This window comes from Acinonyx jubatus, chromosome X (assembly GCF_027475565.1).
Source record: "Acinonyx jubatus isolate Ajub_Pintada_27869175 chromosome X, VMU_Ajub_asm_v1.0, whole genome shotgun sequence".
Lineage (NCBI taxonomy): Eukaryota > Metazoa > Chordata > Mammalia > Carnivora > Felidae > Acinonyx > Acinonyx jubatus.
Window position 1 is genome coordinate 93,532,407 of NC_069389.1, and position 18,642 is coordinate 93,551,048.

The following is an 18,642-nucleotide window of genomic DNA, read 5'->3' on the forward strand; positions in this document are numbered from 1 at the left end:
TATATATATATAGTCCAACAAAATACCAACTACTGAGTCTGTGATGCTTTGCTATTTCTTAGGTACCTTAGAAAATTCTAGAAACTTTAGAAAACATATTGGCATTACTACGTGAAGTTGAACGCGCACATACGCTTTAACCCAGCCATTCTACTCCTGGGTGAATGCCCAAGAGAAACCCTCACATATATACAGTGAGAGACAAGGAAAATAATGTTTATGATGGTATTTGCTTGTAATACAAGAACCGCTGGGGAAAAAAAAGAAATCAAGCGTCTACAGATAATGGACCGGCCAAAAGAATCGTGTTGTATTCCCACACAGAAATAGAAATAAACCACCGTGGGGCACCTGGGTGGCTCAGTCCGTTAAGCATCCGATTCTTGGTTTCAGATCACGTCATGATCTCACAGTTTCGGGAGTTCAAGCCCCGCATCGGGCTCTGTGCTGGCATCACAGAGCCTGCTTGGGATTCTCCCTGTCCTCCCTCTCTCTGCCTCTCCCCCCCCCCCCCCCCGCTCTCTCCCCTGCACTCACACACTCGCTCTCTCTCTCTCCCTAAATAAACAAACTTAAAAAGAAAGTAAACTACAGCAGGAGTAAAAGCTAAAGGTGCAATTGAGGAGGACCCAGCCCATCGGTGGAATTGTAAGGTAGTGGAAATACTCTATTTGTTTACCTGGGGTAATTTTTTTCCCTTCAAACTATATTTATATGTCTTAGGACATATACATAAAATTATTGCCAAGTGAAGACACAATACACTTGAACTACATCATATCAGTGTGGCTAGATCTCACCCTGCCCAGCGCGCCTCCCCCCCACCCCCCGCCAAAAAAGGCTCACTGCATATGGATCTCATTCTGCGACGTTTGTGAAGACCGGCGAAGGCTTCATCACAGATTGCAGCAGTCTACCTTTTAGGAATCACCGTTTCCCTCATTCCTGTCCTTAGAAATCTCCCTGTCAACCTCTGCACATGAAAAGGATCAGGGCTGAACGTTTCAGAAATGGACTCTTTCAGAGAAGCATTCAGACAAGGTCATTTTGATTAAGTCCACCCTCCTTTGGAGACAGGACGTCTCCTTTGGTCTTTAGAAGGGCTAGAGGTGAAGTTAATCCCGGACGTGGCCACACTCTCCTCCCGAGATCCTAACTTTCCGGAGGAAACCCAGGCCCAAGTCCATGACCTTCTGCCGTTACTTTTCTCCAAACACCTTCAAGTATCCCTTTCTTTCTACACCACCGCCAATTTGACAAGTGTGAAAATTGCCACCTTGCCACACCTTAAATGACACGCATGACAGAGAGACTCCTGGAGAGTTCGAGATGCCCGTCTCGAGATGCACAAGATGGACGTATGCTAGGCTGTCCTAACCAGCGCCAAAGAGACAAAGTGTGACTGGTCAGGGCCTGAACACCACACGGACCCACGGGGCACATCCTTGGAAAAAGTCCACATGAGTGGACCTTATCAAGATATTTCCTTTAATGTCTATTTTTTAGAGAGAGAGACCACACACGAGCAGGGAAGGGGCAGGGAAAGAGGGGGACAGAGGATCTGAGGCAGGCTCCATGCTGACAACAGAGAGCCCGATGCAGCGATCAGAGTCACAAACTGTGAGATTATGACCTGAGCCGAAGTCAGACGCTTAACCGACTGAGCCACCCAACGTGCCTCAATCATCAAGACATTAATCTGTGGGCCAAAAGTGGATGCTCTGAGAAGAGGGAAAACACAATATTATGGTGAATAGCAGGCACCAAGATTGAACATAGGCGGAACATCTGAGAAGCACAAGACATCTCTTCCAGTCTCTTCTAACTTATTCTGCCTGGTTAACTTGTATGCTCATCTTTCAAACCTCAGATTAAACATCACCTCCTCTATAAAGCTCCAGCCCCACTGAATTAGGAGATTCTACTATGTGCTCCAATCCAGAACATCCTGTGCTCACTTTTTTTTTTTAATGTTTATTTTTGAGAGATAGCACGAGGGGGAGGGGCAGAGAGGGAGAAACACGATCCGAAGCAGGTTCTGCACCGTCAGCACAGAGTTCAAGGCGGGGTTCGAACCCACGAACTGCGAGATCATGACCTGAGCTGAACTGGGACGCTTAACCGACCGAGCCACCCAATGGCCGTGTGCTCACTCTTATGGGATTATAATACATCACACAGTATTACAATGACCTCTTTACTTATTCCGTTTCCCCTGTTAGAAACATAAGCACCATCAGGACTGGGCAGCCTTTAACAGCGTCTAACCCACGGGAAATCTAAATACAGTACTTGTAAACACAAGAAACCTTTTTGAATAAACCAATGACTCCTTTAAAAGACTGGAATGGGGGTGCGCCTGGGGGGCTCAGTCAGTTAAGCGTCCGACCCTTGATTTCAGCTCAGGTCATGACCTCGTGGTTTCAGGAGTTCAAGGCCCACCTGTAGTGAGGAGCCTGCTTGGGATTCTCTCTTCTCTCTCTCTTTCTCTCTCTCTGCCCCACCCCTGCTCTCTGTCTCTCAAAATAAGTAAGTTTTTAAAAGACTGGAATGGGGGGGGGGGGGCACCTGGGTGACTCAGTCGGTTGAGCGTCCGAGTTCGGCTCAGGTCATGATCTCCCAGTTCGTGGGCTCGAGCCCCGCGTCAGGCTCTGTGCTGACAGCTCCGAGCCTGGAGCCTGCTTGGGATTCTGTGTCTCCCTCTCTCTCTGTCCCTCCCCTGCTCATGCTCTGTCTCTGTCTCCCAAAAATAAATAAAGACCGGAATGGGTGACTGGGAGCAAAGACAAAGGATCTGAATTCCAGGGCTCATGGGCCAAGAGGACTCAACCCCAAATGCAAATCAAGGAGCATCTTGGCCAGGAGCAGTATCTTCAGTACAAAGTCAGACAAGGGTTAGCAACCGGGTTCATGATGCTCAGTCTCCAAGAGCTACTCACTGAACTTTGCTCAAAAGCATGGGAACAAAAAGAAAGAAAGAAAAGGAAAATGGTGGTCCCAAGCCCTAGGGTAGGGCAGAGACATTAAAGGAGGGCCTAGTCCTATGCCAACAGCAGGGTCCAAGGTGGCCAGTAGATGTCTGCAGCTGTTGAAGCTCTTTCAGGGTGACAGGTACAAACCAAAGACTCGAGGGCTGCTCGGGAAAAGCAGTTCGTTCCACAGTACGCAGAATTACTAATACTTCAAATCCTTCCTAAAAGCACGCAACGAATAATTTATGAAGTCATTAACGGACTACATCGCCACTCTACTCGTGGCTTTCTCAGGACTCCCAGGGAAAGAGAGCCCCAACAAGGCCATTTCTTCTCCTCAAGGTAAGGCAGTTTCCCTTCCCCTTACCGTGCACCCTTCCTAAGGCAGTTTACAGAAGACCCTCGCTATCGCCTTGCAGGGTCCACCCCAGCCCCAGAAATTAAGTGTACCTAGAAATAATGGCAATTTGTCTTTAAAGGCTCCCCAAAGTGAGCCAGGTTAAGAATTGCTTTGGTCTAGGGGTGCCTGAGTGGCTCAGTCGGTTGAGCATCCAACTTTGGCTCAGGTCATGATCTTACGATCTGTGGCTTCGAGCCCCGTATCAGTCTCTGCACTGACAGCTCAGAGAGCCTGGAACCTGCTTCGGATTCTGTGTGTCACTCTCTGCCCACCCCCACTCCCCCTCCCGCCCATGCTCTCTCTCTCTCTCTCTCCCAAAAATAAACATTAAAACTGAAAAAAAAATGTTTTAAATATGTTAAAAAGCATGGATGCAGGATAAGTACAAAAGTGTACCCCTCGTCCGATTAAGTCAATTGACTTGTCTAAAGTCATGCAGTTTAACATTGGCAGATCTCAAACTACAAGTTCTCCCCAATTCCTCATCCATTGATTTTTTTTTCATTTTCTTTTTTTTAACATTTATTCATTTTGGAGAGACAGGGAGAGACGGAGCGTGAGCAGGGGAGAGGCAGAGAGAGGGGGCGACACAGAATCTGAAGCAGCTTCCAGGCTCCAGCTGTCAGCACAGAGCCCGACGCGGGGCTCGAACCCATGAACTGCGAGATCATGACCCGAGTCGAAGTCGGGGACGCTTAACTGACTGAGCCACCCAAGTTGCCCCCATTGATCTTTTCGTTATATGAACCTAGGGACAGACCAACAGGAAGAGAATAAGGGCTTAAACAATGAAACAGTTGATCAGCAATTTCATACCGTGTCACTTAAAAAATGGATTGAGATAACGGAGAATGAAGAGTATCTAAACATATAATTTTATTTAAACCTTTGTATAAACACTGGACAACATTACTATGAGGGTCTCTTAAATATGCTGTGAACAAAAGTACTTTCAGCTAATAATCATCTTAACAGATGTGAGGGATATCTCATTGTGGTTTTGATTTTCATTTCCCTGATGATTGGCATTGCTGAGCAGATTTCATATACACGTCGACCATGTGTAAGTCTTTTTTTTTTTTTTTTTTAATCTCTATTTAGGTCCTTTGCCCAGTTTTTAATCAAGTTATTTGGTTTCTGGGTGCCTGGCTGGCTCAGTCGTGATCTCGGGGTCATTGGTTCAAGTGCCATATTTGGCATAGAGCTTACTTATGTGAAGATTTTTTAAAAAAGAACTCCAAGGGCAAATATCCCTTACTGCCTTAAAAACAAGAACTAATCTGGGTTGTTTTTGTTTTTTGTTTTTGTTTTGGCTATTGAGATCTAGGAATTCTGTATCTATTGTGGAGATTAACCCTTTATCAGATGTATTGTGTGTGAATATTTTCTCCCATTCCATCAGTTGACTTTTCATTTTGTTGACTGTTTCTTTTGCTGTGCAGATGCTTTTTAGTGTAATTGCCATTTGTTTATTTTTGCTTTTGCTACCTGAGCTCTTGGTGCCATAATCCCAAAAATAACTGCCAAGTCCAATTGCAATGTTTTCTGTTTTCTTCTAGGATTTTTTATGGCTCCAGGTCTAAGGTTTACATCTTTAATCCATTCTGAGTCGATTCTGGTGTATGGTGTAAGATAAGGGTCCACTTTCATTCATTTGCATGGATATTCAATTTTCCCAGTATCATTAACTGAAGAGACCTTTCTTTCCCCATTGTGTATTCTCTGTGCCCTTATCAAAAGTTAGTTGATCATATATGCTTGAGTTTATTTCTTTGCTCCTTATTCTGTTCCATTGGTCTAGGTTTCTCCCTTTATGCCAGTACCACACCGTTTTGATAACCATAGTTTGGTAATACAGTTTGAAATCAGGATGTGTGATGCCTTCAGTTTTGTTCCTCTTTCTTAAGACTGCTTTAGTTATTCAGGATCTTTCTTGGTTCCATACAAATTTTAGAGTTGTTTTTTTTTCCTATTTCTGTCAAAACTGTCATGGCTGTAGAGACAAGGGATCCCTTGTACGCTATTGGTAGGAATGTAAATTGGCACAGCCATTATGGAAGGCAGTACGGAAGTTTCTCAAAAATTTAACATGAGAACTATCTGATCCAACGATATGTCTTCTTTATTCCCGAAGGAAATAAAATCAACACCTTGGAGAGCAAGCTACTCCCTCATGTTCATTATAGCCAAGATAGGGAGACAACCTAAGCGTATGTCACTAGATGAATGGATAAAGAAATTGTGTGTGTGTGTGTGTGTGTGTGTGTGTGCGTGTGCGTGTGTGTGTGCGTGTGTGTAATGGAATGTTATTCAGCCTTCAAAAAAGAAGATCCTGTCTTTTGCAACAACGTAGATGAAACTGGAGGGCATTATGCTAAGTGAAACAAACCAGACACAGAAAGAAGAAAACGGGGAGAGATTAATCAAAGGGTACAGAGTGACTTATGTAGGATGAATAGATCTACGGTCTAATGTACAGCATGATGATTATAACTAACATTACTGTGCTGAATACTGGAAATCTGTTCAGAGCGCAGATTTTAGGAGCTCTTACCACAAAAAACAAAGTGTCAACTAGGTGAGGAGATATATTAGCACGACTGAAGTAATCAATTTTTGTTTTAAGAAATATGTGTAAGAATGAATGTATGCCAATCCTAATTATTATGGTATAAAATTGTCTTAATAAAAATCTTTTGTTATACGGGGCATCTGGCTGGCTCACGCCATTAGAGCGCACGACTCTTGGTCTCACGGGTTGGGAGTTCCAGCCCCACTTTGGATGGAGATTTTACTTAAAAATAAAACCTTGGGGGGAAAAAAAGTCTTTTGTTAGAAGCAAGTGCTTTCAGCTTAACATAAAAAGGAACTACTACTTCAGTTCATTGCGAATCAACATAGAATAGAAAATACGTTTTGGGGAATGCTACTTTATAATGGAAGCTACAAAGTAGCAAAAAGAGAAGCCCCAGTTCCTGGGACTTTCATAATTCGTCCCCATAGATCAGGGGATCAGGGAAGAGCGATCAACAAAACTGTGCCCTTCTGGGGCACCTGAGTGGCTCGGTTGGTTAAGCATCTGACTCCTGATATTGGCTCAGATCATGATCTCACGGTGGTGGCACTGAGCCCAATGTCAGGCTCCGCGCTGACGGCATGGAGCCTGCTTGGAATTCTCTCTGCCCCTCCCTTGCTCGCATGCTCGCTCTCTCTCTCTCTCTCTCTCTCAATAAAAAGAAAGAAAGAAACTTAAAAAAAAAGAAAATTGGGCCCTACTTCAAGTAGCATTGCCCAGCCCCCATTGATCTCTCCCCTTCCCCCTACAACCAGAGCCAAAACATTCATAATACTAGCTGCCCTTGTACTGGCCTTCCGAAGCCTTTCCAAACTACAGCCTGTCGTCAGCTAGCTGATAAAATTATCCATCCTTTCTCATGATAAATTCACGCTCACATTAAACAACACACAACTAACTTGGGAGTAGGAATCTCATCACCGTGTATACGTACATCAAATCATCGTGTTCTACACTCTATATCAGAATTGTATTTGTCAATTAGAACCCGAAGCAGAAAAAATACGATGTTAAAAGGAAATGAAGAAACACAACAAGAGCTCGTCTGTCATTTCAGCCTTTAGGTTAATTCACCAAAACAACCAAATCGCCCAAAGCCAATCCTCTGAAATTCACCTTACAAAACAAGCCATCTATCAACGCCTGTTAGCGGCCATCGGGTTTCAGAACAACCCCAGTCTTTCTGCCCTCCTGCCTGCCCCACAGAGCCTCACGAGGGGCAGAAAAGGACATCGAAGACACCCAAGCCTCTGCCATGGCACACAGCCTCCCCTGCCCCTGTCGACCCTCGTTCATCACCCATCTCCAGCCGCAGGGAAACGAATGGTTACAAAACGCAGCAAACCTAAAGCTTCAGAAAAGGCACCCAAAATGATTCAGTCTATGCGTTGATCTTCGTGGTCACCAATTCCTGGTCCCCATTCAGCAAAAGGGACCTAGCTCGTCAGCCGTTAGGTGGGAATACGTGACTAGTTCTGGCTAATCAAACACAGACACAAATTACATGTATCACTTCCCGCCTAAAAACAGGCAAAAGCCTCTAGTGGCCCTCCAGCTTCTGCTCTTATGTGGCACGTGTTCCAAATCATGCATCTTCAAGAGAGTAGAATCTCGATCAACCTGGGTTCATCCTTCATCAACCTGGGTCCCTGAGTATCTGAGCTTTTTCCGAAACTCCAACTTGCACTGGTATCACCCATATGGGAGAAACAGACCTTTTTCCTATTTTAGGACACGGAGAATCCAAGGTTAGTTACTATAGAGTAGTCTGGCCCTTTGGCTAATACGTATCCCATAGAACGCAAATTACATTTTATTTTTTTTTTCAACGTTTATTTTTTTGGGGACAGAGAGAGACAGAGCATGAACGGGGGAGGGGCAGAGAGAGAGGGAGACACGGAATCGGAAACAGGCTCCAGGCTCTGAGCCATCAGCCCAGAGCCCGACGCGGGGCTCGAACTCCCGGACCGCGAGATCGTGACCTGGCTGAAGTCGGAAGCTCAACCGACTGCGCCACCCAGGCGCCCGGCAAATTACATTTTTAAATGTTAAGCTGTTGATTGAAACAAGTCTCCGGTGAGTCCATAAACAATTTCAGGGGCGCCTGGGTGGCTCAGTCGGTTAAGCGTCCGACTCTTGGCTTCGGCTCGGGTCGTGATCTCACAGTTCGTGAGTCCCAGCCGCCATCAGGCTCCACGCTGACGGTACGAAGCCTGCTTGAGATGCCCTCTCTCTCTGCCCTCCTCCACTCACTCTCTGTCTCTCTCAAAATACAAAGCCACATGAAAAAAATAATAATTCAACAATTTCAGAGTGCCTAGCTAGCTAGCTCAGTGGGCAGAGCCACGTGACTCTTGATCTCAGGGTCGGGAGTTCAAGCCCCCATGTAGAGATTACTTAAAAAAATAAAAATTAAATCCTTTGGGGTGCCTGGGTGGCTCAGTCAGTAAAGTGTCTGCCTCCCGATTTCAGCTCAGATCAGGATTCTACGGTTCACAAGATCGAGCCCCGCATCGGGCTCTGTGCCAACAGCAGGGAGCCTGCTTGGGATTCTCGTGCTCTCAAAATAAATTTTAAAAAATCTTTTCAAAAACTTGATGTCAGAGGGAGCGGAGGCAGGGAGAGAGGCAGAGAGAGGGGGAGACACAAAATCCGAAGCAGGCACCAGGTTCCGAGCTGTCAGGGCAGAGCCCGATGTGGGGCTTGAACTCATGAACCGTGAGGTCATGACCTGAGCTGAAGTCAGACGCCTAGCCAACTGAGCCATCCAGGTGCCTTCAAAAAATATTTTTTCCTAGTAGCACCTAAAGAAGTTTTCCTTCACGAAAACGCAACAATGCTCCAGCCTCTAAGGTTACTTCCCATGAGTATCTCCACAGAGTACTCGGATTTGCTGGGCTTAAAAGAACAAGATCTAAATGTTTCCCTGATAGTCTCCTCTGAATGAAGTTTTGGGTACTAGGGAGCTAATAGAAGGGTAGAAAAACGTCAGAGCCTGGGCACTAAGGGAGGTAAAGACCTGAAGTTTGGGGAGTATTAGGTCCCTGGATCCTATATTCTCCTATTACTTTCTATTTCTTTGTAGCGCCTAACATATGTTTGTAACCTCCCCCAGTGCCAACTCGAGAGCCTAGCAAACTACAAGCCCCTCAAATATTTGCGGACTAAGTCAGGGGACGACTGAATGGATGGATGGATGGATGGATGATCGATTCTTGGCTCTAGCTCTCCAGGATCACACCCACCCTAAGAGGAGCAGGTGCAGGTGAGGAGAAACTTTCAGGTAATAAGTTCCCAGAGTGCTACGTTGTGTGCACACGCGTGTATGTATTGGGGGGGGGGGGGAGACGAGAGGACCGTTGGCCTTTGCTCCAGGAAGTATTTGCAGCCATAGCCCTTACACCTGAACTACAGATCCCAGAAAACCACGAAGGGAACGGAATCCCGAGAAAGCAGTACGTCTAGGGATCCGTGTGCTGGGGCGGCCGTGGCTTGGCGTGAGAGTGACTCCCTGGGAGGTTTTGTTCCTCAGAGTTTCTGTCAAGGTTTCTTCCAGTTTCCCTAGCTGTCTCAACAGCAGTTCACAACACGGTCGTCCAGAGCAGTTCTTGCCTGGGCAGCAGACTGTCTGCTGTTTGTCCCATTCCTGTTTTCTAATACAGGACAATAGCTCGCTCCCTTTTACAGACAAGAACACTGGATCAGGAGGCAGGGAAGTCCAGTAGTGGGAGTGAAAACTGTTTGCGCTTGGGAGTCTAATTGAGTTTCAGAGACCTCATCTCCAATTTGTTAAGAGATTTACGTATAGATGGAAACAAGAGGTTCAAGGAGACCCTTCCTTAATGTGTGGTCCATCCCGGCTCAGCCCCTTCCAGCCCCAAGGTCACACAGCCCTGTGGAGGCCAGACGCAGAGTCCCTGCCACTTAGCCCTCGCCTCTAGCTGCGGGGAAGAAAAGATGGTTCAACAAAGCCCCTTTTGGTCATATTAGTAATGTGTAATTTTAACTCAAAGATGTACTACTTCTAAGAGTCAGATGATGAAATATGGTTAGAGTTGACTCCCCCTAGGCCACCGGGCAATGATGAAGTCATTTGTAAAGCTATTCAGAAGGATTCTGCAAACTATGAGGCGGCCGCCGGTTTCCCAGGCAATCGTGTGGTTACAAGGAGCCTTTGGTTGTTACAATGAAACCTACGTTTTCCATTATAACCCTCAGCACAGTTCTGCTGCTGTCAGCCTGGCCCTGGGATACCATCAAGTTCCTCTGATGGTCTCTAGGAACTCTCATCAGGAGTGTAACAGGATTAGTCACCCTATCTTGACAGGAGGAAGTTCTAGAAATCACGTCAGTCCCCCATACTAGAAGTAGGACGCAAAGGATCCAGATGCCAGTCAGGAATTAAGCACAAAGGAAAACCCGAGAGACAGGGGGAAAAGCCCTTCGATGAGTTTCAATGTCCTACCAAATGGGACCAATTGCAGGAACTTGAGGGTTAAGTTTAAACTTTGTGAGCCGAAAGCTAGACCAAGAGACCGAACAGGAAGACCAAAACCGGGACTTCAACCTACAGGACAGCCAGAGCCAAGTTCCTGCAATTGGTCCCATTTGGTAGGACATTGAAACTCATCGAAGGGCCTTTTCCCCTGTCTGTCGGGTTTTCCTTTGTGCTTAATTCCTGATATTGGCTCAGGTCATGATCTCAAAGTTCTCGTGTTCGAGCCGCGCTTGGGATTTTCTTCCCCCCACCCCCACCGCCCCCCCCCCCCCCCCCCCGTCTCTCTGGTCCTCCCCTGCTCATCCTTGCTCTTCTCTCTCTCTCAAAAATCAACAAATAAACAAACTTAAAAAAAAAAGAATGTAGAGCAACATGAACTCATCCTACACCGCTGATAGGAACGCAAAATGGTGCAGCCACTTTGGAAGACAGCTTAGCGATTTCTTACAAAACTACACATGCTCTTAGTGTATGTTCCAGCAATTGTGTTCCTTGGTATCTGCCCAAGGGAGTTGAAAACTTATGTTCACGCAAAAACCTGCCCAGGGAAGTTTACAGCAGTATTCAGAATTGCCAAAACTCGGAAGCAACAAAAACGTCGTTTAGTAGGTGAATGGATAAACTGTGGTACATCCAGACAATGGAATATTATTCAGTGCTCAAAGAAATGAGCTGCCAAGCCATGAAAACCTATGAAGGAACCTTAAATGCATGCTACTAAGTGAAAGAAGCCAATCTGAAAAGGCTACATGCTGTGGAATTGATTCCAACTGTACGAAAAACTGGAAAAGACAAAACTACACACATAATTAAACGGGCAGAGTACAGAAGATTTTTAGCGTAATGAATAGACTCCATAACATTATTAAGATGGGTACGTGACGTTATGGATTTGTCTAAACCCACAGAATGTACAACACCAATAAAAAAAGAAAAGGGGTTTTTTTTTAATCTGGGAAATTACTGTGGGATGGAAAGTGCTCTGAACCGAGTCAGGAGACCCTGGTTCTAATTAGGATTCAGCCACTTACCAGCTTACTAGGCAAGTCCTCACCTCTGTAGACCTCAATTTCCTTTACTATCAAATGGAGTAAATATTTGTAGACAGGAGACAGCGCAGGTATTTACAAACAAAGAACTACAAATTAATCAACATAAAATGGTGATTCTGTCACTTCATCAAAATATAAATGGTTCCTTCTTTAAAACAAGTCCAGGGGTGCCTGGGTGGCTCAGTCGGTTGAGCGTCCGACTTTCAGCTCAGGTCATGATCTCACAGTCCGTGAGTTCGAGCCCCGCATCAGGCTCTGTGCTGACAGCTCGGAGCCTGGAACCTGCTTCGGATTCGGTGTCTCCCTCTCTCTCTCTCTGCCCCTCCCCTGCTCACACTATGTCTCTCAAAAATAAATAAACATTAAAAAAAGAAAAAGTCCAGGAGCACCTGGCTGGCTCAGTCAGAACAGCATGTGACTCTCGACCTCGCGGTCCGTGAGTTCGAGCCCCGCATCGGGCTCTGTGCTGACAGCTAGGAGGCTGGAGCCTGCTTTGGATTCTGTGTCTACCCCTCTCTCTACCCCTCCCATGCTCATGCTCTGTCTCTGTCTCTCCATAATAAATAAATGTTAAAAAAAAATTTTAATAAATAAAAAAATAATAAAGCACATGTTTCATCCCCCACCTCCCAATATTCCACGCTGCCACCCATTAGATAGATAAGCCAGAGAGCCTCTAAGATCCCTCCCAAGCCTGACCATTCTGCTATTTTAGGACCCTACCACGGCTGTGGTTAGGCTTACCCAATACATCACTGATTTCACAGTCCTCACAAGCCCTGTCCCTTTATTTTACCATGACATTCTTAAACTCTCTTTCTCAACATTTGCTCACGTCTTCATTGAGGACCTTGAACAATTACCTCTTAGCAAAATGAGCTCAGGTACTTTTGCAACTTTTGGAGAAAACCTTAGCCCTTTCGTTGAATCAGGAGACAGGGGAAACACCTGCTCTGGAACAGATCCCTGCCTGGCTTCAGAGAAAATCCCACCATCATTACAAATGCCGGTTATTTTCCCCATTGGAAGCTGCTGGAGTATGGGGCTGCCTCTGGGGGGGGAGGGGGGGGGCACGGAGAATGATGCACACCCTTCTGCGATATTCCACCACTAGGGACACAGTCCCTTGCTCTTCCAAGGGTTTAAGTCTTTTAAGAGGTCCCTGTTAAAATAGCAAAACCCACCAAAACAGAGTACCTTAAGCCTGGAGGGGAGCGGGAAACAAAATTAGCTGCATTCCAGGCAATTATATAATAATATAATAAATAATACAAGCCCACTGTGTATGGGTGGGGTCACAGTTTCAATTCCTGATGAAGAAAGAATTCTCCCAGGAGAGAGGAGTGGAGTGGAGGGTGAGAGCGTGTCAAGATCAGCTTGGCAGGCTTCCAGTTTTGCTGCACATGAATCCTGCCCATGGAAAACTAAGAGAACTCTGACAAGTGAGAAAGAATGAACATGACAGCACCATTAAAATGGGAGAAACAATGGTCAGAAATTAGAGACTTGCTAACTTTCATACCTAGAAAAAGCCTGGAACAAAAAAAAAAAAAAGGAAAATAATCAATTGACAAAGATTTTGAGGTACACAGGGCAATTTATCAAGCTGACAATGAGGAATACGATGTCAGACAAACCTAATTTCCTTCTATGACAGAATGACAAGCCCAGCAGTTTGGAGAAAGTAACAAATGTAGTATACCTTTCATGGGCCTTTATATTCTACCCCCGTGGTGACGGAGGGAAAGGAGGTCCTCAAACAGCTTGCCACCTCCGGGTCCCCAGGACTGAGTCAGAGCCATATAACAAGCAAAGGGGCTATAACTGCATGGTCACTTAAACCCTACCACACACACACACACACACACACACACATACACACACACACACACGGCTATTACCATTCAACTTTTTTAAGTTTCTTTATTTTGAGAGAGAAAGAGCACGCGAGTAGGGAAAGGGAGGAGGAGAGGGCGGGGAGAATCCTAAGCAGGGCTCTGCACCGTCAACGCAGAGCCCAACGTGGGGCTCGATCTCACAAACCGGGAGATCACGACCTGAGCCAAAACCAAGAGTTGGACACTTAATCGACTGAGCCAACCAGGTGCCCCTGTCATTCAACTTCTATTACGACTGTCCAGAATGGGAGAGGATTTTTACGTAGGCTCTACAGGTCTTGCATAGGGATTTTACCTCAGCCCCCAGCTCTCACTCCAAGTGCTAGAAGGAACCTAACCGCTGGTCAACCAAGGAATAAGCATAAAACTGCAATAGTTTACATCACAAACTAAATAAAAATCCAAGCTACTTATTTATAAGCCAGAAGTATCATCTACGTAATTAGTAAATGAACCTGAAGTTAAGAAATACCCATTAGGGCAAATCCAAAAACACAAAATCTTTTCTCTTACTGATTTTTGCATTGACTTACACCCAACCTCTCAAAGACCAGTTTCTTTTCCAACTTTAGCCCTGTCAGGCACTGAACTGACTTGCCTTCCTGACCACCCTGTCTTGACAGACCAATGGCAGGCTTTAAAAAGTGAGTCATGGGCAAAGCTGCTTGGTTTTCTCCACCATATATTTGAGAATCCTTACGATTTCACCAGTGGAAAGAGAATCCTTTCAGTTACCCTCCACCATCTGACCATCGCGGGCGCCCCACACTATCTCGTTTTGTTACAAGTCCCACCTCAGAACCCCCAGGACCTGCATCTAACGGACAGTCCAGTGGGGCGGTATGATAGGAGGTGCTGTCTCGCCACCATAATTCATATGCTGAAGCCCTAAAGCTCAATGCTACTGTATTTGGAGGAGGGCCTTTAAAGAGGTTAACTAGGGGCGCCTGGGTGGCTCAGTCGCTTAAGCATCAGACTCTTGATCCCCGCTCCAGTCGCGATTTCATGGCGCGAGGAGTTTGAGCCCCGCGTCGGGCTTTACGCTAGCACTTTGTGCGCGCTTTCAAGATAAATAAACTTTTTTTTTTTAATTTTTTTTTTAACGTTTATTTTTGAGACAGAGAGAGACAGAGCATGAACGGGGGAGGGTCAGAAAGAGGGAGACACAGAATCTGAAACAGGCTCCAGGCTCTGAGCTGTCAGCACAGAGCCCGACGCGGGGCTCAAACTCATGGACCGCGAGATCATGACCTGAGCTGAAGTTGGCCGCCCAACCGACTGAGCCACCCAGGCGCCCCAAGATAAACTTTTAAGACATTTGTTAAAATAAATAAAGAGGTTAACTAAAAAGGCCATAAGGGTGGAGCTCTAATATATATATGGAGCGCATATATATATATATATATTTTTTTTTTTTTAATTCATTTATTTTGAGAGAGACCACGATCTGGACAGAGGGGCAGGGAGAGAGACAGAGAATCCCAAGCAGGCTCCTTGCAGTCAGTGCAGAGCCTAACACGGGGCTCGAACTCACCAACAGGGAGATCATGACTTGAGTGAAATCAAGAGATGCTTAACCCACTGAGCCACCTGGGCACCCCCGGGCGTATTTTTTTTTTTTTCCCACAAGCCTCATCGGAATTTCTATGGCTCTCCGGAGCTTTGATCAGAGTCCCCTTCCCCATCACAGACAGAACCCCACTGTACCTCCCACGATGGCGGTGCACACCAAACCAGCATGTAGGCACAGGCCAATTTGACTTCACATCACCAGACAGCAAACAGTGACGGAGAGATATAATAAATGTAATTCAAGCATTTACAGTAAAAAAAAAAAAAAAAAAAAAAAAAAAAATTCACATGAGATTGATTTCCTGTTGTTCTCTAATCAGAGCTAAAGCTTGCTTGTTTAGAAATGGCAGAAAACATGCAAAAACAGAAGTCTATAAACACAAATCATCCGAATTAAAGACCAAATACAACTTACACCCATAATCCGGGACAAACGTGCTTATCAGATGAGGTTCCACAGATACTGCTGTTGTCCTAAATAATCGTTAAAGAAGCTTGCCCTCGAAGGCCATCGGTGGCCACGAGAAAATGAAAATATGCTAGATAAGCACGTTTGTCCCGTGTAACTTGCAGACTGTAGGTGCTCAATGAATACTAGCTTTCTTCATTCCCCTTTAGAGTAGGGGCTAAGGCAAAATTTTAGAGTAGACACCAAAAAGTCGAGTCCTATAGTTTTGTTATCTTCAGTCAAGTTATACATTAAAGGACTCGCAGGGAGATGCGCCTCGATGGCTCAGTCAGTTAAGCATCCGCCTCTGGGTTTCGACTCAGGTCATGATCTCACAGAGCCTTCTTCGGATTCTCTCCCTCTCTGCCCCTTCCGGCTTGCTCACTCTCTCAAAAAATAACTGAATAAACATTAAAAAAAAAAAAAAAGGACTTGCCAGTTTTTCCTCACGATGCAAATATTATTGTTTATTCTTCAACACGCTCTTCAAAGAGCTGGACTAAACAGCGGAGCACACGGATGACGGACGCTCATATTGCGTGAGCAAGTCATCGCACGGTGCCAGGGGTAGAACGCGTGTACGTATTTCTACACCTCAGAGGCACAGAGAGGATTCCAGCTCTTTCTTAAAGTATAGTCCCTGAAGTCACTTATCCTTTGTGGATAAGCAGAGGTGGCAGGAAGGTGGCAGAGGCAATAAAGGATGCTGGATGAGCATAGGTGACCAGGTCAGCAGCAGAAACAGGAATTGACAGAGTAGGAGGCTAAGTGAAGGTCAAAAACAGAAACCACAGTCCTTTAGCCAGGCCACGTAAGAGACGGACAGAGCGGACGGAAGCTCTCAGCCCTGCCGAGTTGGCTAACGCTAAAGAGCTACGTACAGGGGCACCCGGGTGGCTCAGTTAAGCGCCTGACTCTGGATTTCGGCTCAGGTCATGAGATCTCAGGGTTTGGGAGTTCAAGCCCCATGTGGGGATCTGCGCTCACAGCACGGAGCCTGCTTGGGATTCTCTGTCTCCTTCTCTCTCTGCCGCTGCCCCGCTTGTGTTCGTTCTCTCTCTCAAACACTTTAAAAAATAAATAAAAATAAAGAGCTATGTACAGACACGTTGGGCACTAGTCCGGACTTAACTGAATTTTAACAATTTCGGTCTCTTCCCATGGATAAAGTGGGTCTGTGGTTACTGGCACGGACTTTGAAACAAAGACATACCAGAGTTAAACAGGAGGATGTGTTTTAACCCTGGAAAGACTCCAGCGGCACGCATTCAACTTTGCAAAAAGACACAGCAGTGGGGGCTCTGGACTGAGCCAGGTCACCACCGTGAGAGTTCACCAGAATTCAGGAATCACATGGTTTTCCGATTTTGCATCACCCACTTAACAGCGACGGCAATAAGGATACATCAGCTATCGTTGCATGGCATTGCATTCCTAGCCGTCCTTGATCATGCCCAGGTAGAGTATCAGATAGGGTGGCATAAGGCAGCTCGGAGTGGGAATGAACTTTACAGAGCTACCGGGGATCCTGCCAATGTTACGAACTCCTCTAATGATCAATTACAACTGACATATATTAACGGTCCTTGCCGTCATATGGGAGGGATAGTCTTTTGTGGTGGGGTTTCTCAAGCTTTTACGTGCACCAGAATAGTGGGATTTTTTTTCTGAAAGTACAGATGTTTGGGCCTCACTTCTAGGGATTCTACATCAACTAGGGCTCACTCAGGAATCTCCATTTTTACCAAGCACCCCAGGTTGATGCAAATGGCCTAGGGATTACACTTTGGAAAATACGGAGCATGTGTATGCACAAACCAGCTCATTGAGCCTTTCTGTGAAATGTGGATTTTAAACCGAACCACAGAAATACTCTCAACAATGGATCTGGCTCGCCCGCTGGCCTAGGGCATCCCACGCAATGTTAAACTAAGGACATCTGACACCCAGTTTGCAGATCTCGCGCACAAACTCCAACGTCCCCACCAACTCTTGGCCGTTGGTTCTTCTGCAGATTCTAATCCACTGACTACCTATCAGGACATATTTGGGGTCAGAAAAAACACCAGCAAGAGACTTGTGCTGTTCTGGCATCATCATTACACATTACCAAGCTGTGGAGAAGCAAAGCAGGGATAATCGTGCCTAACGTTTCCGCGATATTCATTCGGTTGGAAGGTGAAGAAACAGGTCCCGGGCCACACAGGAAGGGGAAGAACTGGGATTTAACTACTGGTCAGAGCGCACACGCTGAACCACTCCGGCGGCCACGACACCAGCACGGTCCCCCAGCAGCATTATTAGCCTTACCCACTAACTTCTTAGAAGTTCCAATTCTTGGCTTAGTCGGTTGGGCACCCCGCTTCAGCTCAGGTCATGAGCTCGCGGTTCGTGGGTTCGAGCCCCGCATCGGGCTCTGTGCCGACAGCCTGGAGCCTGCTTTGGAGTCTGTGTCTCCCTCTCTCCGCCCATCCCTCACTCACGACATCTCTGTGTCTCTGTCTCTCTCTCTCTCTCTCAAAAATAAGTAAACATTTTTAAAAAATTAAAAAAGGAATTTCCAATTCTTGGGCCCCACTCCAGATGGAATAAATCAAAAAACTCTGAGGTTAGGTGCAATCTGTTTTCACAAGCCATCCAGGTGCTTCTCCTGCACCCAGGAGTATGAGCAGCACCGAATTAGAGACCCGGCTTCAACACTCTCGGTCTTAGAAACTGATTTGATGGGGCGCCTGGGTGGCTCAGTGGGTTGAGCTTCCGATGCTTGCTTTCAGCTCACGATCTCGCGGTTCGTGGTATCGAGCCCCACATCGGGCTCCATGCTGACAGCACAGTGCCTGCTGGGGATTCTCTCCCTCCTTCTCTCTCCACCCAACACCCCCCTCCACCCTCCCACCGGCAACTCACACACGCACACCCTTTCTCTCTCCCTCTGTGAAAATAAACTTAAAAAAAAAAAAAAAGTGTCTTCGATCAACTCGGGCCCCTCGCTACCCTTGTCACAATTCCCAGGAAGGGCCTTTGAACGTTTGAGGATTTATAGGCCTACTTCTAGAATGTAGCTCCAGAAGGCCAGAGACACTGGTTTTTATTTGGTGCCCTGATAGATTTCAAAGACCAAGAACAGTGCCTGGTACGTAACTGACGCTCAGTAAGTATTTGTTGTGAACTATCCGCGTCTGTTCTAATTTCAGAAACTCCTGTATGTACTTTTCAATAAAGAGGAC